Source organism: Pteronotus mesoamericanus, unplaced genomic scaffold (genome assembly GCF_021234165.1).
Source record: "Pteronotus mesoamericanus isolate MK-2021 breed Mesoamerican mustached bat unplaced genomic scaffold, CSHL_Meso_final scaffold_45, whole genome shotgun sequence".
Classification (NCBI taxonomy): domain Eukaryota; kingdom Metazoa; phylum Chordata; class Mammalia; order Chiroptera; family Mormoopidae; genus Pteronotus; species Pteronotus mesoamericanus.
Genome location: NW_026555317.1, coordinates 2,470,163 through 2,484,183, shown reverse-complemented (window position 1 = coordinate 2,484,183; position 14,021 = coordinate 2,470,163). Strand labels below are relative to the sequence as shown.

The 14,021-nt window shown below is 40.1% G+C and overlaps 1 pseudogene; it reads right to left on the bottom strand.

Moving 5' to 3' along the window:
• Positions 1 to 638: 638 nt before the first annotated feature.
• Positions 639 to 2,261, bottom strand: LOC129086820 (keratin, type II cytoskeletal 8-like; annotated as a pseudogene).
• Positions 2,262 to 14,021: the final 11,760 nt, after the last annotated feature.

Sequence of the window (14,021 nt, the reverse complement as noted above, 5' to 3'; positions counted from 1 at the left end):
TTCCAAGCCATCCTGGAATTCAGGTCTCTTCAGATAGCCATTTTTGTAAGTTTGTTTTGCTTCTTGTTTTTCTTTTTTTTTTCTTCTGAATTTGATTTAATTTATATTGCTTCTAGAACAAACTTCCTTTTAAGCTTTGGGAATCTATAATGACTATTCAAGAGATATTTTTAGTTTTATACTAAAGTGCCACTTATACAAAATGATACTCTTCACTTTTACTTTTATAAATATATTTTTTAGGATTTTACTTAAGTTTTTGCTATCTCTCTATTTATCTATTTATTCATCTACCCATCCAGCCATTTATCTATCCATCTATCCATCCATTATACCTATTTATATTTTAACATGCTAGAAGAAATTTTGTAAACATAATAGTAAGGAGTAAAAATTGCATACTATCAATGTAATTTTTTTTTCAGAGCCAGCTGAGACTTTATTTAAAGGAAAAATGCTTGTTTTGGCTTTTAGTTGGAAACACGGGTATGAAGCAATCCTCCAGGCGGTAAACTCCCCCACCCCAAGGGTGAGTTGAGGCCTGGCACTGAGCCTCTAGTGGGCCTCCTGCGCCTTCCACTCCCCTGCACAGCTCCTTTCCTGCCAGCCGGGAGGACAGGAGGGGCTGCAGTAGTTGTTCACTTGGGCAAGACATCATCAGATGACTCAGACACTAGCTTCCCATTGTGGGTCTCAATCTTCTTCACAACCACTGTCTTGGAGGAGCTGGTGCTGGAGCTGGTGCTGGAAGAAGCTAGGGCCCCCGCCAGAGCCCAGGCTGGCCCAGAAGCCCAGGACGCAAATGACGTTTTGTGTAAGCCCGGCTCAGCCCACTTGAATAGCTGCTGGTGGTCTTGGTAGAGATACTCATGTTCTGCATCCCAGGCTCCAGCCCGTTCTCCTCACCCTCCAGCAGCTTGTGGTAGGTGCCAATCCCCATGGCCAAGGCCAGTTTGACATTCATGAGCTCCTGGTACTCATGCAGCTGCCAGCTGTGTCCCTCTTAGTGGTTCTCAAAGCGGCTTCCAGTTTAGCCAACTTGGCTTGAGCATCCTTGAAGGTCAGCTGCCCATGATGCTTGGCATCATTGATGGCAGCCCCCAGGGAAGCCCTCTGGACTTTGAGGCCCTTGATCTCAACCAGGATTTGGCTGATGTTCCGATTAATCTCAGAAATCTCCATCTCCGTGGGACTCGGGTCATCATCATGCTTCCCAGCCATTATCTGCAGCTCCTCATGTTTGATATAGTATCTGGTACATGGTCTCAGCCTCAGCTCAGCTGCAGTTGGTGATCTCCTTGTACTGGGCCTTGATATCCGCAATGATGCTGTCTAGGTCCTGGGAGCAGTTATTGTCCATGCACAGCATCATGGATGTGTCAGAGATCTGGGACTGCAGCTCTCTAATCTTCTCTTCATACAGCTCCCTGTGGAAGTTGATCTCATCAGTCAGCCCTTCCAGGCATGACTCCAGCCCTCCCTTGTTCATTTAAGCTTGATCCACATCCTCCTTGATGAGAACAAATTTATTCTCCATCTCTGTGCATCTGTTGCTCTTATCCTCATATTTATTCTTGAAGTCCTCCACCAGCCCCTGCATGTTGCCAAACTCCGCCTCCAGCCTCAGTTTCTCCTGGATCAGCATTTCCATGTGCCACCGAAAATTGTTGATGCAGCCCTTGAACACACTGTTCGTGTTACTGGGAGTCATCTCATGCTGCTGAAGGAGAGTCTACTTGGTCTCCATAATCTTATTCTGTTGTTCCAATCTCTGCACCTTATCGATGAAGGAAGCAAAGTTGTTGTTGAGGTTCTTGATCTGCTCCTCCTGGTTGTGCACAGCCTGGATGTTAGAGGTCCATCTCCAGCTTCAGGGGGCTCAGCAGGCTCTGGTTCACTTGGACAGCTTTGATGGTTCCCATAATCCGAGTTCCACCAATCCTCCCCCCGGCCAGATTCATGTTGGCATTCAGGCCCTCCTGGGAAAAGGCCAAGGAGCTGATGCTTGGCCCACTTGTGTACCAGAGGCTGCTGAAGGCCCAGGGGCCAGAGGTGGACACATTTTAAGTCTTCTAGGTCACCCTTGTGGATGTGGTGGAGGTTGAGGTGGAGGTGGGGAAGCCAAACCAGACAGAGATTTGAGAAGGATCCAAAAAGCTCCTTCTAAATCGGGGACAGCTATCAATGCAATTCTTGAAGATATTTTCCCTCTTAACACTGAAAACTGGTGAAACACTATGGAATTTCTTTTTTTTTTCCATTGCCATCAAAGTCCTAAGCCTCACTTGTTTTTCTAAATTTGTGGGGGCTATACTAGATTGCTTATTGGTAACTCAAGCTTAAAATTTTAGCACATTGATTTCCTCAAGAAGTTAAAACAGTTCTTTTTCAGGGGACATGCTGTATCACTACCTAGTTTGGGGGCATAAGTGTTCCCATGTTTGTCAAAAAAATAATCTTTTCTCTGTTTTCCAGGGTAATTTATTTATTTTTAATGGTAGTAATATATTCATTTATTTCTGACTGAAAACATTAGCAGCAAAATGCAAAAACATTTGCTGCTAGGATTGGCTGAGTGTTCTTTTTAATAAACCAGATTAAAAAGATGATGGTAAAGTATCCATAATTACATGTCATAATAAAAGTGCTGAAAATCATGATTTAAGGATCATTCCCATCCTTTGAAGTCTTTCTTCAGTCAAATTTCTTCTTGTAACAAGCACCCATTAGCATGTCCTTTTTGCCAGCACAAAAGGATTGCAAGCTTCTTAGTTCTATTGAATCCTAGAGCCATGCTGTGAAATCTAGTTCAATTTTCTCAATTTTTCTAAATGGGAAAACAGGATTATAAGGATATGAGTTACTAACAGTTACAGGGTAGATATTGGTCTCACTGAGATATCTCAAACTTGACATACAGTAATTGCTCAATAAATAATTTTGAACTTCCATACTGATTTCCATAATGGCTGTACTAATTTATGATATCGAAGTCCCTCAGAAAAGTAAGAATGAAACTACTATATAATCCAGCAGTTCCACTTCTGGGTATACATATATCCAAAAGGAATGGAAATTAGATTCACTAAAGGATATCTGTACTCCCATAATGATTGTAGCTTTGTTCACAACAGCAAAGATATGGAGATAACTAACTGTCCTTCAGATGACAAATGGATAAAAATGTCGCATGCACACACACTCAGAAAAATTATTCAACCTTAAAATAATGAGGAAATCTTACCATTCATGATAACATGGATGAAGCTGGAGGCCATTATGCTAATCAAAATAAGCCAGTCACAGAAGGCAAGATACTGCATGATCTAATTTATATGTTGAATCTACAATAGTCATGGAAGCAGAGAATAGGATGGTGGTTGCCAGAGGCTGGGGCACTGAGAAATGGGGTAATATTGGCCAAAGGGTACATAGTTTCCATTATTAAAGATGAATAAAGAAAATGTGATATATATACACAGTAGTAACTATGTAGAAGTGATAAATATATTAATTAGCTTGATTGTGGTGATCATTTCACAATGTATACGTATATCAATACATTGAGTTGTACTCCATAAACATATACAATTTAAATATGTAGATACCTCAATAAAGCTGTTAAGAAATAATTTTGAACTATCTGCCAAAAAGATCTCTTGTCTTTAAGAAGCTGTGAAGATAGTCAAGATCCTTTGATATATATATATGTTAAAATATGCAAGACAGTCCACATTACATCTGAGGTCAGCGAGAAATTACCTATGGACTGGTTTTTATCAAGAACATTAAAAAGTGATGTAGGACAAAAATATCTGAAGGCAGTGTATAAATCCTTAATATTTTAATTCTTGTCTTTTCTGAAAACTTATAAAAAATAGTAAGACTCTTTTACAAAATGAGTGTTAGGGAACAGACAGCTCCTGACACAGGACAAAGGGCTCTCCTGATCTCTCTTGATCTCCCGTCCCCACCCCAAAGTGCAGACATTCAACCTGGAATATCTACCAATGACTTTCAAAAGAAAATGTAACATCTGAAGTCTATTTTGAAAGGATTATGCAACACTAAAGATTAACCAAACTTTAATTCATTCTTATTTAAAAACAATTCATGCAGGGGAAAGGAATTACTGAGAAGCAAAATATCATCATTTTGGTTGTTTCTATACTGAAATTACATACAAACTATAGTTAAGCTAGATTCAGAAACTAAGCAGGAGTCAAAGTAGGACTGTTTAAAGCTGTGCTTGGGGGTAGGTCACTTTTTGTTGCAAGGAATTAAATTTCATGGTTTGAGTGAAAGCTTTCAGATTTGCTTCCATGATGCGGAAATGAAAACATTTTACACAAACTGCATCTAAATGTGGGTGAGTCACCAATCCATATCTGGCCTTCACCCATGTCTGTGTCAAGCTGACACACTGAAATAAATCCCAGCTGGTCCCCGTTTCCTCTGTGAGTATTTTTGTTTTCCCCAGTTTTTACTTGAAAGCATCTCTCAGGGCTAGGCACAATACAGAGAACTAGGCTGGAGAATCTCTTAATTCATAGCAGAGCTGACTGAGAAGGTCAGATATTGGGTAAGTAATAAGCACAAGCCTCCATTTAGCTCCCAATTTTCAAATCCACTTGGCAATGGAAGAGTCTTTCGGAAGTTATATCCTAACCTTTCTGATTCCCTTTGGGAAACCTGGGTGGTAGATTTAGCCATATGATTTTACTGGGCAACTCAATTTCATTTTACATTATTTACCCACCCCCACTATACCCTTCTACCCTTCCATATGTCTCTCATCAGAACTGTGTGACTTGGGAGAACTTTCTTCAGCAACTTTGCCCTTGGGACCTGAATTTACACTAAAAAATGCAAGGCCACAATCCTCACTCTATTTGTATCCAGAATCAGCTGAATTTCTGGGCCTCAGATCACTCACATCTACTGAATCAAGAGGTAAGGTGCAGATATTTGAATTTTTAAAGGCAAGATATATAGCTATGTGCTTTCTCTAGTGAATTTAAACCTGGGAATAAAGATTTAAGCCAAAGACATACAATGTCTGCCAGAGGGCAGAGGGGTAATTTGTCAGAGGACATCGAGGTATTCTAAATCATAACATATTATCATAATTGAAGTATTCATTCTTCAAGCAATTGTGTTCAAGGTGCTGGATGCTGTTAGAGAGCAGAACACAGAGTCTTCTACTTTCTCCTCCATGTTCCAGGAGCACTCTCACTTGTCCTCATTCTTCTTCTTTTAATTAAATTTTTTTCAATTACAGTTTACATTTAATATAATTTTATATTAGTTTCAGATCTACAGGATAGTGGTTAGATAATCGCATATTTTACAAAGCAATCCTGAAATTTCCAGTACCCACCTGCCCAAATATATATTATTAACTATATTCCCTACACTGTACTTTACAAGTACTTTACATCCTCATGACTATTTCATAACAACCAATTTGTACTTTTCGATCCCTCACTTTTTTCACCCAATCTGCCAAGCCATGTCTTCATTTTTCTCAAGCTCCTTAAACCCTATCTTGTTTCCGATTCCACAGCATAAAGGGCATGTCTTGCTTATCTTGCTTCTCCCATTGCCTGTGCTGAACGAAGTGGTGCTGCCTTTCCAGGTGATATTTGGCTTAACCCAGATGGCTCCCTTCATGAAGGCCCTTAGCGGTGGTCAGCTCACCCTCCTGTCCTCACTCACTGCTGACTTGCTGTTCTCTTCCAGTTACACGGTTACCAAGGAGACCAGATCGAACAGTGACCATTCCCCAGGAATTCGAAGATTCAAAAAGAGGTCAAGAAACCTGAGAAACCTGTGTTCTTTTGGTGGCTGGACTGGCGAATGAAAATCCAGGCTATTCACAGGTTATATCACACAAGCTGGAGAATAAAGAAAGCCAGTTTTTATCTTTCATTGGCTTCTTGTAGTTTATCGGCATGGAAGAGCAGAATGGGATGCATATTCCTAACTTGGCAGATTTTGTAACCTGGATCTTAGATTTCTCATAGTCTTGTGGTTATTGCCAAATATGTTGGTGGGAATAGGATGTACAAGCCTGCGACACAAAATAGTGGTAATAAGCTTCCTGAAGTCAGACAAGGTTGCTTTCTTCTGTACATCAACTCTCAATCTATGAATCCATTCAAAGATTACTTGCTACCATCACAAAAATTTGTCATTTGTTTCTGGACTGTGTATGTCTCAGTTTAGATATGTTCAACTATAAATAAGAAGATATTTCAGCAAGAGTAGGAGTGGATTAATCTCAAATATCAATGAATATAAAAATGGAAGATTAGAGGGCTGATGCTCTAGCCCTTTGCTTCTTCACCCTGTCATACCGATGGCATCCCCCTTCCAGGCGGTGATATGGCTGTCCCAGCCACAAGCATGCTGAGCGTCAAACTGTAAGAAGAAAGAAAGGGGCTGAGGTCAAAATGGCTTTCTCTTCCTGGTGTTCTTTATTATTTGTTCATTGTTGGTCAGGAAGGAAAATATTTCCTTTATGTCCTTCTAAATCCCCCTGGAGTGACCCACGTTATAGGCTAACCCCATCAATGATGGTGGCATCCTTGACAAATCTATGTTTCCAAGTGCATGAAAGCCAGCAGTAGCCTCCCTGATATTTCTCCCCCAAACTCTTCTACTGGCTCAGAATTCTCTGCATCAAATCTAGCCACAGAGTGGTTTTTGTTCTCTTGACTAAACTTTTACTGATACAAGTGATTCCATATTCTCTCTGTTTCAAATTAACTTCTTCTTTATAGGAAAAGAACCTGGAAGATGACCTTACTCTTTTCTTATATGCTTTGGGCTTCATCTCTTCTAGGCAGAGTGTAAGCTTGGAAAAGGCATTTTTGTGTCTAGAAGCAGGCATGGCATGCACACACATGTGAATGTGTGTATTTTTAGGTGCTTCATCACCAGTTCCAGTTGATCTCAACCTTTGAGTCAACCCAAATATGTGAGACATGTGCATGAAGAAACCTCCAGATCCCTGCAGTCTCCAGCAATCGGAGTCATACTCAACATTTAATGCTAAGGCCTTGGGCGCTATGGAGCATAAACAAGCCAATCACCCAGTACCCTATCTAAATTCCTAATAGACTGTGTGAGAATTAGAAAATGCTTTTTGTTTTCCTCCCCTTGATTTCAGGAAAGTTTGTCACATAGCAATCAATAACTGTAACTCGAGGACAGGATTTAAACATTACTGGGTCTTCACATCAAATGACATCTTAATATTTCCCCTTTTCATCAAGGTAAATCTTTTCACAACTAGTCTCTGAGCGCTTAAAATTTTAGATTTACATGGTATCTCCCTTGGGACTGAACATACTGCTGAGCACTCAGTAGGACCTTTCCAAAATCTGTATTGGCAAACTGGCAGGATGATGCCCTGTCAACTGTCACAGGAGTTGACACTGACCACAGGCTGCGAGTGTTTACCAAACAATTATTTTAGTGATGGAGCATGTGGGATGTCAAATGCACAAAAGAGCCAGACAGAGCTCTCCTGAGCCAGTATTATATGCTTGCACTTCATTTTGTAAAGTGTATGTGGTTTGCTGGGTTTGCTTTCCTTTTTTTTAATTGGAAAACTATTTGTCATTTCTTTTGACCATACAGTAAATGGAAAAAAAAAAACAAACCCTTGTCTTAGAGGTTGTCGTTATATATTAGGTGACGTCTTCATTTTTGAAGTTAGGGAGAGGCTGACGTGGGACAAAGAACTACTGCTATCATCTTACTGGCAGGATATGAGCTCACTTAAGAGGCTGGGGAAGTGGCCTTGTCACCTCTCTTGTCCCTACTCCCCGGACCCTTATCAATAAAGATCTTTGCACATCTCACCTGCATAGAGATGTTTATTAAAGAAAGCAAATTGACAAATGTGCCATGACTCTGGAATTCAAAATATTATGTTGATATTAAGTATTATTATTAGAGTGAATCTTTATAATTGTGCCTAATTGCCATCCCATAGGACATCTTATTAATCAAGTAAATAAAATACAGCTTTAATAAAAGCTTTAGGGCCTATTTTGGCATATTAAAAGAAAAAAGGAATTATGCAAAAACAACAGTCTTAAATTCCAATAATGAAATGGTGTTCCGGGCTCCTCTCCCTTTTCCTCTCACACCCTGCTCTGCAGTGGGCTCTGCTCCCCTGCCTGAATGCCCATGGTGCATCTGTACAGTGAAGAACCATGTGCCAGGCACGTTAAGAGTGATTATCTCACAAACAACATCTGTCATCTTTGCTGGGCTTCAAAGGCAGATGCTGATGTGTTAATGCCAACATTTCACAACTGGTCTGCCCAGTGTACTACTACTCCTGGCCCAAATGCCGCCCTGTCCCCAGATGTCACAATGGTTCTCATGTCAACTTTATGTGAGTGGGAATGGAAAGAAGCTCAGAATCAAACACTGCTTTCTGCTTCATTATATGGGAAAAGTTAACCATCTCAAGTATGTTAACCACTCAGACTTTGCAGTTACCTACTTTCTAACGTCCCGTGTCTGTGCATCACAGACCACCACTGGCTCTTTCTTTGATCCAGACATGTAGACATTGATAGACTCCTGTGTCAGCAAGATTTCAGCCACAGTGACCATATCCCAAGCTTTTGTACATCCTTTATAGTAGGAAATGAATAATGTCTTTTAAATGATTGTTTGGCCTAATTATAATTCAGTTCACTCAGGGAGAATAAATGTAGGCTGCAAAAAGAAACTGATACACTTGTTTTCTGAACACAAAAGAGTCAGTTGAGAATTGTGTTTTCTATAATACTTGAAATCAAATCAAATTCCAAAAACTAAGTGATTTCGGCTACTTACTAAGCCTTCTTGGGTGTCTTTGAAAAGAATGGGTGGGAAAATTCCAAGCAGGGATTAGCCAATGGAAACTCTCAACTACTGGATTAATTAAGAGTACAGAGAGAAGGCTCTTTTGGCCTTACTTTCGATAGGGAGAGAGATGCGTTTAAAATATCATTTACTCTTCTGAAATCTATTTCACACTATCTCCTTTCCAACAGTTCCCTTTGAGAATTGGGCAGTATACTCTCAGAACTTGCCACAACATTTGGTGCCATAAAGGTATTCTCTTGGATATGTTGTGGGAAGATAAAGTTTTATTTAAAAGCTCCCTGGCCATACTTCTCTACAATGGTTTACACTTTTCTATACTGTGGCTATTCTAGTCCTCCAGTCTTTGAATTTCTTTGTTAAAATTTTAACTTCCATTGCCAGAAGTCTTTTTGAAAGAAAGGGTTTATTAGGCCATTGCTAGTAAAAATAAAAGAAGGTTGACCTTGGGCATAAGATCTAATCCATCAGCAGCATGGCTAGGTAGGAAAAACAAGATGTCCAGAACCTGGGAATTTGCAAGCATTTTTATATTTTTATACACCAAGTAGAAGCAGAGAGGAAGAAAAACGTAAGAAGCCATCCAAAAGAACTGACAATAGCTATAGGCTAAGGGGTGGGAGAAAGTGAAGAGTGGCTGGCTCTGAAATAGGCTCCGAGTCTGCAGAAGGACCTAGCTGGGGACAGCAGTTTGGAAAGCCCACCTGTAACCAAGAAACAGAGGCTCCTGGATTTTCCTGCAGTTCTGTGGCACCTGACTCAGACAACCTGCAGAAATAACCACTTGGAAATCAATCCAAAATTCCCAAAGACATAGAAGGAATGGGAGCAGTCTATGCCAAAGGTGGTCTGAAGCTATTAACAGGCTTATTCTCCTGTGTCTTCCTCTTACTTTCCAACCACTTTAATTTTAATTTAGAATATCTCAGAATTTTCTCCTTGTCATCTTTATCAATGTACTTTTTTCATTTCTAAAAAATAAATGCCACTCAGCTGGAACTCCCTTATCCTTTTCATCTATACCTAATTTGTGCCTTTGTTTTTTCTTTGCTCTGAAGCAGTGATTGTGGCAGCTAACATCCTATAGGGCAACAGCGGCAACCCAGTAGTCCTTGGGTTGAGTGAATTTTTTTTCTGCTTTTGTGACAGGCAAAATGAAAATTACAAACACATTCCAAACATAGTGATGATATGACAATCACTAAAGAGCTAATTAAGTCAACACAGAAGACTTGTAGGGACAACAATGATGAAGCACAAGAATGTAGCTGCCCAAACGTATGGCAGTAACTAAAATGACCAGGGGGGATGGGTGATGCTGGGGGTCTGGAAATAATGCAGGGAGCCTTACATTTAATACCCCTTTTGCTACTGCTGATCAGTATCCTTCAGAAATGCTGTACTAGGAGACCAAAAGCAAATATTAAACCACATGAAATGAGTGCGCAGTGCATCTCTTTCTAGAAGAGGCCAAACTGAGGCAATATCGCATGGGGAGGGAGAAGAAAGGAGTGACAAAAACAACAGCACTGTTCTCTGAAGCAGAAGTTTCACCAAATTCAGAGAAAAATGCAACTTCTTTTGGCAGGGATCACTTCTTATCCCCCCAGGCTGCTGAGGAAATAGGCTGGTAATTGAAACTTCTATCAACCATCCCAGGAGAATGCTAACAGCATTCAAGTGAAAATACAATGCTTGCAAAAAATATTAAGATTAGTGGGACCTAAGTAATAAATAGTGGCAAATGCATGAGATAACTGTAATGGCAGATACCATTTATAATATAAGAGGGGACGCAGAGTTATATTACAGCCATGGGCATTTGCATATTGCTGGTTTAATTCTCACACTTGTGTTCCCCATTTTAAGTCTACCAAGCAGTCTAGGATAGAGTTTGTTAGATGCTGAATCTTCTATCCAAGGAAGTAGGAAATCTTTCCTTTGGAAATTTTTAAGACAAGCTCACCAGTTTTGACTACAGTGATAAAGTTCTGTGAAATAAGAGTGATGAGTAAGACAGTCCACTGCAGTATCTTTTATTAAATACTATTGTTACCAGCAAGTGATAGTCACATTCAAGGTCATGGAAAAGTCCTCTCTTGGTTAGTTCTCAAACACAGCATGTTTTTCAAGGGCCCCTTGCCCACATATCTTTTTACATTATCTTTTCTGAAGGTTGATCCTTCTCCCTTTACCTGCCAAACTGCCTCCATTTCCTTTAGCACCAAGAATCTGGCATTCTCTCACTTCCCTAGGGAGAGTGAGTTCCTTTCTCTTCAGAGATGTTTCTGTACCTCTTTGGTGTCATTTTTCATGTCTCAGTGGTGCACTGTATTCATATTTATGTCTCTGTTGTTAGGCTGTGAATACTGTGAGGCCAAACTCCATGTTGTTCCATTTCTAATAATGTACAGAATAGACTCAAACACATTGAAAGACTTTAGCTGTTGAAATAATGAACTCCACAAGATATATCCTTAGCTTAAACATTTCTTCTCTGTCTTAAAGCTTTAATGTCTGTCAAAATGCTGATTCTCAAGGAGTTGCTACAAGTAGAGCTTTTTTTTTTTATTTTTTTGGTCATTCCTAATGTGGATTATTTTTTGACAGTAAGTTTTAGTGAGGGGGGAAAAAGGTTGAGGGGACAAGGGTATCGTGCAGCAGTAACATGGGAAGTAAAGAACCACAAGCCACAAGGACATAGAGGGTGATAAATGTCATAAATGAAGAATACAATGAGTGGATATCCCAGTTTTCCCCACGCCTGACCTTGTTCAATCAGCCTTCCCTGGTCCCACTGCACAAACATGACTACTTTTAAATGCCCAGGTTAAAACACTTCTCATTAAATAAAAACAAAAGAAAAAAAGAACAATTACATGTAATAATTTCTTTATTAAATATTGCTTAGCTATGAAGTCCTTAGTTTTTGGTGTAATTGGACTGTGATCTATACTTCCATAACTTGAGTATGTGTATGAGGTTAGATATTGTTCCCTAAGCCTCATGCACCAAGATCCACCCCATGACTATTAAAGATAAAGGGCAGAGAGCAAGTAGTAAGGTGGTATGGGTAACATACAAATAACATTTATATTTTCATAGCATGTTACATGTTATTACCAGTTTTTAAACTAGAAGAGAACAACTTTCCAGGCATTTCAAAGAATAAGATATTAGGCATCTTGGAACTGATGAACATGCCTCTGCAAATGTCCAAGAACATTTGACCTTAGGACCCCAAATATAAAGCAGGTCTGGAGGGAGTCCTTTCGGAAGTGATGTGGAGCCCTTCTGGCCGACAGTCCCAGAGCTCTTGGCTGGGGTCTGCAGCTGTGCGAGCTGTGGGATGCTGACGTTGCTGGGTTCGTTTTCTGTGGCTCACCTTTCATTCTCTCCTCAGTGCTGTGATTTTACACAAAAAGAGAGTGTTTTTAGGCTGAGCATTTTCCCTCTGCCTGGCCCTCGAGTGTTGACCTGCTGCTTCTTCATCTATACATGGACTCTCCCACTCCTTCCTTTTGTCATTTCTTGTCCTTCTAGCACTATTCTTTGGTGGCTAACTTAGCTTTATGTTGGGTCCTTTGATGAACAGCCTTATTTGGCTAGAGTAGATGCCTGGAACTCATAAATCCATTTTCATTGTGCCTAAGGCACTAAGTCATTCAGAGAATCCCCTGGTAGGCAGTAGCACATGGAGCTAAGCTCACATTTGTTTAGCCTGCAGCACAGAATAATCCTTAGAAACTCTTAAAGAACAAAAATAGCAAACACCACCAAAAAAAAAAATATGACCTGTTATAGTCAGGCGTTTTTACTTAATTTTTTAATCCATGAAGGCTCAGCATAATAAAAATATGTTATTGAAATATCACTCTCTTCATGCTTCAACTTTAGTATTTTTAGGAAGAGCTGTCATCAGCATATATGTCTTGTTGGGTTTTGAATTTAGTAAGTTCATTTTCATATCAGGCACTCCAGGGAGCATCAGAGTCTTGTTGGGAACAGTCAGTGAGGTGGCTTGTACCACATTCTTGTGTGGCAGAGGCAAGTGTGGTTAATTTAGTAGAAGTGGGGAAAATCAAGCTCAGATAGCTGTGCATATGGCAATGTTGGTGAGGAAGTGGGTGAGTCAGTGATGAATACAGACTCTGGCTATCATTCACGTGGGTATCCACAGTTACCCACTGACATGCCTTGATGTGAAAGATTAATTGTAATTGGCAAAACTTGAATAGCTGGATGCAGGCACTGTTTTAAGTACTCATGTAATTCTCACCACTGTCCTATAATGTAGGTATATTCTTAACTCTACTTTACAATAAGAAAACCAAATTACAGCAAAGTTGAACAATTTACCTACAGTCACTTAGTTAGTAAACAGAGCCTCTATGTCATGTTAGGGAGTTTTGTTTTGTTGTGTTTTTTTTTTTAATTTGTTTCTATGTTGTTTAAATGAGGCACACATTTTCCTCTGGGATCTGGAGGCAAAACTATATTTCATCTGTGAGCAATCGTGTCTGCTTCCACAGGGGTAGCTGTTACAATTTTAGGGTTGTTTTCTTTCTCATTGTGGAAAATTAAAATCTTTGTAATTATAATTATTTTGTGATGCTGTGACTCTGGGTAATTGAGGGACTGGCACTGATTGCTCTTCAACTCTCACTTTTAAGTCCGAGACCAGGCAGATGGAGATTGATGAGAAGTTTAATTATTTTTGTGCAAGATCTGCAAAGAAGGCCAGAGGCTTTCTGAGCCTGTGTTCTATTTGATCTTTCCAGGTCACACTTTATGTGACAGAATACTGATGGAGCCCTCATTTTGTTGTCAGTGGAAATTAGGTCCTTTCACGGGATCACAAGAACAGCATTTCAAGAACCACACACAGGAGACTGTGGTGTGGCATGGTTTATTTGTGTGGAGATAGGAGCTGTCTCCTGGGTTTCCAGTGTCCTGTCTCCCTCTGTCCAGCCATGGAAAATGTGCAGCTGTGTCCTCAGCAAGGCCAAGACAAAAGCCAGAGTCCAGAGTTTCTGCTTCACATTAAAGTACAGTGCTTTGGAACCCACAGGTGGTTGCTAAGCCGTCTCAGTCCTCATCCAGGTATCTTAGTTCGTTCCTTGCTGCTC